Source organism: Lolium rigidum, chromosome 4, assembly GCF_022539505.1.
Source record: "Lolium rigidum isolate FL_2022 chromosome 4, APGP_CSIRO_Lrig_0.1, whole genome shotgun sequence".
In the NCBI taxonomy this organism is placed as follows: domain Eukaryota; kingdom Viridiplantae; phylum Streptophyta; class Magnoliopsida; order Poales; family Poaceae; genus Lolium; species Lolium rigidum.
Window position 1 is genome coordinate 61,251,111 of NC_061511.1, and position 10,223 is coordinate 61,261,333.

General features: G+C 40.7%; 1 long non-coding RNA gene across 1 annotated transcript; it reads left to right on the forward strand.

Annotated features, from left to right (window-relative positions):
• The first annotated feature begins 8,486 nt into the window (after positions 1–8,486).
• Positions 8,487–9,570, forward strand: LOC124707057. The gene is made up of 3 exons (XR_007004665.1): positions 8,487–8,594; positions 8,682–8,865; positions 9,531–9,570. It is a non-coding gene; the product is annotated as an uncharacterized LOC124707057 (long non-coding RNA).
• The last annotated feature ends 653 nt before the right edge of the window (positions 9,571–10,223 follow it).

Consider the following 10,223-nt stretch of genomic DNA (forward strand, 5'->3'; position numbering starts at 1 on the left):
AATCCAAATCTAGTACTTACTTTTCTATCAACGGCTTTACTTGGCACAACAAAACACAAAACTAAGATAAGGAGAGGTTGCTACAGTAGTAAACAACTTCCAAGACACAAATATAAAACAAAGTACTCGTAGCAAAATAACACATGGGTTATCTCCCAAGAAGTTCTTTCTTTTTAGCCATTAAGATGGGCTCAGCGAGCTTTAATGATGCACTCGCAAGAAATAGTAGTTGAAGCAAAAGAGAGCATCAAGAAGCAAATCCAAAACATATTTAAGTCTAACATGCTTCCTATGCATAGGAATCTTGTAAATAAACAAGTTCATGAAAAGCAAAGTAACAAGCATAGGAAGATAAAACAAGTGTAGCTTCAAAAATTTAAGCACATAGAGAGGTGTTTTAGTAACATGAAAATTTCTACAACCATATTTTCCTCTCTCATAATAACTTTCAGTAGCAACATGAGAAAACTCAACAATATAACTATCACATAAAGCATTCTTATCATGAGTCTCATGCATAAAATTATTACTCTCCACATAGGCATAATCAATTTTATTAGTTGTAGTGGGAGCAAATTCAACAAAGTAGCTATCATTATTATTCTCATCAAGTGTAGGAGGCATAGTATAATCACAACAAAATTTACTCTCCATAGTAGGTGGCACAAAAAGACCACTATCATTATCATCATCGTAAATAGGAGGCAAAGTATCATCAAAGAAAATTTTCTCCTCAATGCTTGGGGGACTAAAAATATCATGAAAACCAGCTTCCCCAAGCTTAGAACTTTCTATATCATTATCAACAATGGTGTTCAAAGCGTTCATACTAATATTAATACCAGCATGCAAATAAGATTTCATAGGTTTTTTAATTTTCGCATCAAACAATCCATGTTTTAAATCAGGAAATAGAATAAGAAGCTCACTCTTGTACATTATGCCAAACTAGTGTAAACAAGAAACAACAAGATGCAATTGCAGGATCTAAAGGAAATAGCTTTGAGCACACACACAACGGCGCCAGAAAAATACTTTACCTGAGACTGTTAGTATGAGTGCCTTTTTACCTTTCCTCCCCGGCAACGGCGCCGGTAAAAGTGCTTGATGTCTACGGGAGCTTCTATTCTTGTAGACAGTGTTGGGCCTCCAAGAGCAGAGGTTTGTAGAACAGCAGCAAGTTTCCCTTAAGTGGATACCCAAGGTTTATCGAACTCGGGGAGGAAGAGGTCAAAGATATCCCTCTCATGCAACCCCGCAACCACAAAGCAAGAAGTCTCTTGTGTCCCCAACACACCTAATAGGTGCACTAGTTCGGCGAAGAGATAGTGAAATACAGGTGGTATGAATAAGTAGTAGCAACGGCACCAGTAAAAGTGCTTTGCCCGAGACAAGTAAACAAGCAGTAGTAACGCAGCAGTAGTAACGCAGCAAAACAGTAAACAAGCAGCGATAGCAGTATTTAGGAACAAGGCCTAGGGATTACACTTTCACTAGTGGACACTCTCAACATTGATCACATAACGGAATAGATAAATGCATACTCTACACTTTTGTTGGATGATGAACACATTGCGTAGGATTACACGAACCCTCAATGCCGGAGTTAACAAGCTCCACAATAATGCTCATATTTTAGTAACCTTTAGTGTAAGATAGATCAAAAGACTAAACCAAGTACTAGCATAGCATGCACACTCGTCACCTTCATGCATATGTAGGAGGAATAGATCACATCAATATTATCATAGCAATAGTTAACTTCGCAATCTACAAGAGATCATGATCATAGCATAAACCAAGTACTAACACGGTGCACACACTGTCACCTTTACACACGTGCGGGAGGAATAAAACTACTTTAATAACACATCACTAGAGTAGCACATAGATAAATTGTGATACAAACACATTGCAATCATAAAGAGATATAAATAAGCACCTCACTATGCCATTCAACATTGAGTAAGTATTCTGTGAAATCTAGCCTAAGAGACCCACACGGTGCACACACTGTCACCTTTACACACGTGGGACAAGGAGTCTCCGGAGATCACATAAGTAAAACTCACTTGACTAGCATAATGACATCTAGATTACAAGCATCATCATATGAATCTCAATCATGTAAGGCAGCTCATGAGATTATTGTATTGAAGTACATAGGAGAGAGATGAACCACATAGCTACCGGTACAGCCCCGAGCCTCGATGGAGAACTACTCCCTCCTCATGGGAGCAGCAGCGGTGATGAAGATGGCGGTGGAGATGGCAGCGGTGTCGATGGAGAAGCCTTCCGGGGGCACTTCCCCGCTCCGTCAGGGTGCCGGAACGGAGATTCCTGTCCCCTAGATCTTGGCTTCGCGATGGCGGCGGCTCCGGGAAGGTTTCGTGGTTTTCGTCGAACGCCCCGAGGTTTTTAGGTCAGGGGCTTTATATAGGCGGAGAGGCGGCGCAGGAGGGCTTACGGGGGCCCACAACCTAGGGGGCGCGCCCCCCTTGGCCGCGCCGGGGTGTGGTGTGGTGGCCCTGCCCCCTTCTCCGGCGGTTCTCGTGTGTTACGGATGCTTCCGGGTAAAATAGGAGCCTCGGGCGTTGATTTCGTCCGATTCCGAGAATATTTCGTTACTAGGATTTCGAAACCAAAAACAGCAGAAAACAGAGACTGGCACTTCAGGCATCTTGTTAATAGGTTAGTTCCAGAAAATGCACTAATATGACATAAAGTGTGCATATAACATGTAGATAACATCAATAATGTGGCATGGAACACAAGAAATTATCGATACGTTGGAGACGTATCAGTGGCATGGACTAAGGATATGAAGATCTCATCATCGCGGTCGAGTGACGGCACCGTGTGGCTGTTGTTGTCCCGCGCGGTGTCGGTGGGTGGTGGAGCGCGTGAGGAAGACGAAGTAGTGAATGGGGAAAAAGGGGCCGGAGAGCTCCTCGTACTTCTCTCCCCTCCTATTTTTGGAGGGACAAGTGGGATCATGGCAGAGATCGTGGGGTCGGTTACGCCCACGATCCAGCCGTTGCCACTTTTTCGGGCAGAAACGACACCCACGGTTGCACCTTACGAAGCGCAGCCATCGCTTGGTACACAGAAGATCCAGAGGCCTGCCCGATGTGACCGCGTCTAGGCCCTGGCCAAAAAATTCTATCAAGCACCATCATGTCCGCAAGGAACGAGGAGCGGCAAACTCCCACTTGGCCACCACGTGGCGCAAGCCGGACGCATCGAAGACCGAGCCAATGACAACCGTTCGATCAGCCGGACCAACGGTACTAGGAGTTCAACTGGCTGATCCATAGCTGACATAAGAAAAGAGAACATGGTGAGTTGCGGCCTGAATTTTCACAGCCGGCCGGCCAACAGAAAGGCAACTACAACCAAACGTTCGCAATCCAGGCAAAGAGAGGGTCGGCCATTGTCGGATTTTCGCAACCGACCAACGAAAGGTTAACCAGCTAGATCCCAAGGATCTTGTCAACAAAAAAAGGACAAGTTTGAAGGGGGAGGACCTGCACGTAGGACCTCAACAACTTCAGGGGCTAATGTCGGGGGGTGACCCTCGGTATACCAAAGGCGAGGTGATGATTGTGTGCCGGTGATGCATGTAAAATGCATACATAAACTTTGTCCTTTATCATATTGAATTCCCACATATTTGCAACATATATGATGATAATACCATGTTTTACATTGATTTATGGGGATTTACCAATGATCCCCTTTATTTGGTTTGTAACCCTACAGAATAGGAAAACCCCGTTTCACGTATTTTTCACTTTCAGGGACCTATACAGAGTCAAATTGACCTGAGATTTTTAGAGCATCATTTTTTCACCGGGAGGAACACAATGGACTTTTGGAGCACACCTGGAGAGGCCCGAGGGCCAAACGAGGCTAGGTGGCACGGCCAGCCTTCTGTCTGCGCCACCCACCTCCGTTCATCCCTCGACCGTCTGTTTTCCCTAATTCTTTCGCGAACCAACTTGTTTTGCCCTAAAAACCCCTATATATATATATATATATATATATATATATATATATATATGGCTCCAAAGATTTCTCGGGAGGAGAGCGCCGCTGAAAGACAGAAACACCCAAATGTAGGCTGTTGTAGAGAAGATTAGAGGGGGGAAACTCCACCGGGATCACCGCCGAGGGATCTCCACCTTCTCCAACGCCTGCATCATCATCACCATGATCAAGAGGGAGTAGTCCGCCTCTGGAGTACGGGTTTGTGGCAGTAGCTTGATCTATTTCTCTCATGTTCTTCATAGTACATAGTGATATATGAGCTGCCTATCATGATTATGGCCATATTTGTAATACCTATGTGGTTGATCCTTGTTCTATGATATTGTTATATGTGATCTGATCTTATTATATTTGTGAGATGTATTGATAGATGCATATTATGTACCCTGTTCTTAAGCTTATGTTCTGATCCAACATCTATGCAAGAGCGTGTGTGGGGTGATGTGTGTGTGTTAGATGGAGTAGAAGGTTTTAGTGATTGGATAGTGACAATATGTTCAAGAGCTATTATGGGTTTGCCGTTCTTCTGCTACCTCACTAGGGATAAAGTGAATGCATGTGCTATGTTCATCATGTGACAGTAATGATGATCTTGTTTGTTCAAGGTAGCATATTTGATATTCAAATTTCATGTCAAAGTACTTATTGCTATGCTCTGTTAATTCTTAATAGAAGATTGATGAAGTTTCATTCCTGTGGAGCATAAGAGAAGTGTGTTGCGTCATCTCTATGTTAGGACGTGATGCCCATAATAATTCTGATCTTACATATAATATTATTTGTACCTTCATATATTCAAGTTAACCCATGAACCCCAGTCCACGTTTTATCATAAGAAACAGCTTTATATTGCATTTACATTGTTTTCTATTTCCTGCACTATTTTATTCAAAAAATACATAAACAATTCTCTTTCTTATTTGCATCCAAAACACCAAAAACAATCAATCTCTTTTACAGTTTTTTACTTAGTTATTTCATCTAGTTTAGTTTCTACTTATTTTATTACTACTTGTGTTATTACTTATGCGAAACCTTGTGCTTGACAACCACACGGTGGAGTTGGGGACACAAGGCATTTATTTTACTTGCAGGATTGCTTGAAGAAGAGAGAAGAGAGAAGAGAATACTTTTCCATCCAGTTCCCTGAGAGTTTGATATAAAATCTCGTGTCACCCTTGTGGGAAAGATACTTCCTTAATACAACACTCTGTAGTTGCTGAGGAATCATCAAGCCCGTCAACCGCTATTAGCTAGCTGGCTGAGCCGTAGCCCTGGCCGGCTGAGGAAGTACCTAGGCCGGCTATGGCTTGGCCTCGAGAAGTACCAGGAGACAAGACAACACACTCTATGGGCCCCGCTAGACCTCGGGAAGTAGTGCCTCTAGCCGGAGAAGCCGACGCTCCATGTTACCGTTATGGTTTCCCCTGTGTAAAGTAGAGGCCATATATAAGGCCTAGTAGTACCTCTCCAGGGGGCATCGATCATATCACACACCATACATATAGTTGGATGGAGGGAGCGAAGTCATCTTCTACCTCCCATCAGTCGGCCACAACACCATTGTAACTCCTATATCTCATATACAAATCTAGCAAGAGTAGGTGTGTTACCTCCACATGAGGGTCCCGAACTTAGGTACGTTTCCGTGTGGCTCGTGCTTATCGATGTACCTGGAATCCACCGTAGTCCATTAGGCCTCAACCACTTAACTTAAACCACCCCATGACATCTGTCGTAACGATACCACAACAGGGTAAGAATAACAGACGGACAAAAAGCTTTTCTTCTTTATTATTAGGTATAAATATAGATAGATAAGGCTCCTGGTTTTCTTCTTGATAAAATTACAAATAATGTAATTTATGTTGGCTCATAGCTATTTTCCCTAAAAAAACATTTGGATGATGTCGTTTTTTGGGAGCTCCTATGCACCGAGCTGGTCGGTGGGGGGCGAACGCACCGCACACCCCACGCACGGCCGACGTGGCTTATTGGGCCCGGCCCAACAGAAACAAGTAAGATTTTCTTTTTTCGTTTCTTTTCTGTTTGTTAATTTTTTACTATTTGAATATTTTTGAAAAATAAAAAATTATCAAAATCTGAATACTAAAATTGAGCATCTCTGCTTTGAACAATTTTTAAAAGATTTTCGCTTTTAAAAAAAACTTTTGAACAATTTTCAAATTGGAACAAATTTTAAATTTGAACAATTTTCTAATCTGAACAATTTTAAGTTTAAACTATTTTCTAATTTGAATAATTTTTTAATTTGAACAATTTTCTACTTTGAACAATTTTCGATGTGAACAAATTTTAAATTTGAACAAATTTTACATTTGAACATTTTTTAAATTTAAACATTTTAAAATTTTAAACAATTTTTGAATGTGAAATTTCAAATTTGAACGGATTTCAAATTTGAAGGTTTTCAGATTTGAACGGTTTTCAAATTTAAACATTTTTTAATTTAAACATTTTCTCAATTTGAACAATTTTTAAAAATTAAAATTTCCGAATCTGAAAAAATATAACATAAACCAAAAACAGAAAAAGAAACCAGAAAAGAAAAAAGAAAAAGCAAAAACGAACTGCACTGGGTAAACAGACCTAAATGGGCCCGGCCCTACCTGACCATGGGGTGTGCCGTGGCCGGTAGCCACCGACCTGGTCTGTGTATAGGTTTTGCCTTTCTTTTTAGGTTGGACGGGTTTGCAATCGTGGGCTTCGATTATGTTGGGCCTATATCGCTTTTACTATGCTTGAGTAATTTTCGAATCGGACCACGGTCTTCATGGGGACGGAACCAACGGATGGAGCACCTAAAAACCTGGGCCAGTGAGCCTTCTTCCACCTCCACGGCGAGCGGAGCGGCGGGGACCAAGACGGTGATGCAGGTGACGGCGGGTTTCTCTTTTCCTTCCCTTTTTCTTCCGTTCCACTCGCGGCGGTTTCTCTCTCTCAGCGCTCTACTTTTGGTGCCCCACAGCATGGACGCACGCCGCCCGTTCGACGAAATGCCCCCTCACAAGCGGCCCAGGAACGAGCAAGAGACACCTGCGGAGAGCGAGGTGGATCGCATCAGCGACCTCTCGGAGGGCGTTCTCCACCACTTGCTGTCGCTCATGCCGGCACATGATGCGGTGCGGACGTGCGTGCTCGGCCAGCGCTGGCGCCACCTCTGGAGGTCTGCTCCGGCCATCAGCTTTACCACTTTCAACGGGTTTAGGAGCACGGACAGGTTCAACCAGTTCGTGGACCGCCTGCTTCTGCTACGTCGCCACGGAGCGCCTCTAGAGTCATGCAATTTTCTTCTCGTCGAGACCGAGGTGTATTCTGATGTGTTCCTGGCCGCCAACGAGCGTACCGTGAGCGGCTGGATCAGTCGTGCTTTGCGCCTCCAAGTCAGGGTACTCAGGTTCTGTATTGGATTCGACGACCTTTTTTGGCTACCTGACACACCTCTCTTCTCCCAGCACCTCACAGTGTTAGAGCTTGACGGTGTAACTACCAACGAAAGAGTTCTTGATTTTTCGGGCTGTCCATTGCTAGTTGATCTTAAAATGGAGGGATGTTTTGCAAATTCTGATAAAATGTCATCATCATCTTTGAAACATCTGCGGATGAGTTCCTGCCAGTTTTATGATAATCACCGGACCCGACTATCTTTACCCAATCTTGTTTCGTTGGAACTGGACTATATTCCGGGTAGGACTCCATTGCTTGAAAGCATGCCATCCTTGGTAACAGCAATCGTCAGGCTTGGGTGTGAATCTTGTGATCGTTGCGAGGAGGGTGAACCTGGTGGTTGTGATGATCATCTGTGTGAGGGCTGTCGATACTATTATGATTCTGATGATTACCGTGGGCACTCTGTGATCCTTCAAGGTTTATTGCAAGCTACATCCTTGGAGTTATCATCTGAACCTGACGTGGTATGTTTTGCAACTGCTTTCTCTTGACTTCTAATGATGTTCGTACCCAACAGTTAATTGTGCAGAAAACTTGTCCATCTTTACAATGTTATTAAACTTATGAATTCACATGTCAGCTGTACATTTACCTGCATTACATCCATTCATGATGGTTATGCTATGTTATGACTCAAAGAGTGCTTTATACTTCTTCCGGGATATCCAACTTTGAAAACTATATATGATCGATCATAATTGTAGAGTGATACTAACTTTGGCTGCTTATCCAGTATGATGAATATAAGGATATGTTTTTGTAAATGAGATGTACATATGGAGAAAGTAGAACTTATAGATCTTTTTTCCATTACATATGATCTGCCTTTTAAATCTCTACAAACCATATATAGTCGTTATAATATGATACTCCGTAGCATATTTCTTATCTGACATTACTCCTTTCTTTCGTAGATTGTTTTCAAGAGGGACATAAATTGGTGCCCTACATTTAGCAAGTTAAAGACTTTGGTTCTGGATGAATGGTTTGCGACTGATGACCTTAGTGCATTAGTTTGGTTTCTCCAACACTCGCCAATTCTAGAGAAGCTTTCTCTTCAACTTCCAGTGGTGGTAATATATTTTTGAAGATGCATAGCTATGTGTTATTAAATTCTCCATCTATAAATGATATATTTGTAAAGTATCTGTTTGCTATAGGTACCCAAAATATCAGTAAGAAGATACAGTCCAATTGAACAATCAGTTGCATCTGATCATCTTGAATTAGTTGAAATCAAATGTCAAGATGTTGATGAGATGGTTGTCGCAATCTTGGAGATTTTAAATGTCTTTGGCGTACCACTGGAGAGAATTCAGATCCATAAGAGTTCATGGTTTGGCTGTGAGTTAACTTTCGACACTCATCATGCTTCTATCTCTACAGTTTGTTAATATGTGTTTAAAAGGCTAGCACTATCCATAACTGTTCTGGATATATTTTATTTCAACTGAATCACAGATTATGAATAATCACAATATATTCACTGAGTACTTCTGAAGTTACAAGCGTGCACACTATCTGACTACTGAATCTATACTCTTGTGAATGCTCTTTGGTTTCTACTCGTCCAAACAACCATTCTCCTCAATGCTCCCCATTTTGATTAAATTTGCCATCATTCATATCCCACTCATAGTCATGTAAACTAATATGTGAATGTATGTTTCTTCAGTGAAGCGTCATGTATGTTGTGTCTTGAATATTCTTCATGTCCTGATCTCTCGTTTGCATCTAGTATACATGCAATGTATATGCATTTAGATAACGCGGACTGCTTTGTCTATTAGGTTTGTCACAGAAGTAACCAAGTACTTTATCATATTATATTAGTAAATATCAGGAACTTCACGATATTGAGATAAAACTGCATGTTAGTTTAATAGATGGTCTTAGTTATCGAAATAAATTCCTTTTTTAAGATTGCTAGCCAAGTCAATGGATGTTTCCATTTACCTCTGAAAGGTCCTCCCTGATTAAATAATGGTTTTTCTATATTTGTTTTCCAGGTTTTAACTTTGTATGCACGGGTTTCAACACCAAATAGAGGTAAGAAGATCGAGGACTGTTGCTTCTACTATATATTTTGTTATTTAGAAATGCATGCAGGAAGTTTGCAGCCTTCATGTATATGTCTTCTCTCTATAGGTGTATCTATTGTGATTTCGGAATATACACAGGCTTACGAAGTAGGCAGGCTTGTTTCAGAACCTATTTTTATTGCACTTTTGTTAACGGTTTTATTAAAATGGAACAAAGATATTTGAGTTCAAGATTATGTACAGGGGTCATCGTCAGTACCAGATAAATCTTACTACCTCCATCCCAAAGTTTAAGGCTTATATTATTTTTAGAAAGTCAAACTATATCAAGTTTGACTAAGTTTTAACCAAAAATCATTAACATGTAAAATACAAATTCAATATCATTACATAGATAATGAATTATATTTTCATTTGCTATCTACAAAATATCGTATTTGTTGATAGATTTTACTAATTATTGAATTTTCTTGGGATTTTGGATAAAACAAAAGTCATAATTATTAAATACTAAATAATGAAATTTATTATTTTATTAAAAATTGGATATTATATTTTTAATGGATATAGATTATTTTTCTAAAAAGTTTGATATCTTATTGGTATTTTTCTGATTTGATATGAATTTCCAAAGTTAGTACTATTTTCTAGAATTTTAAA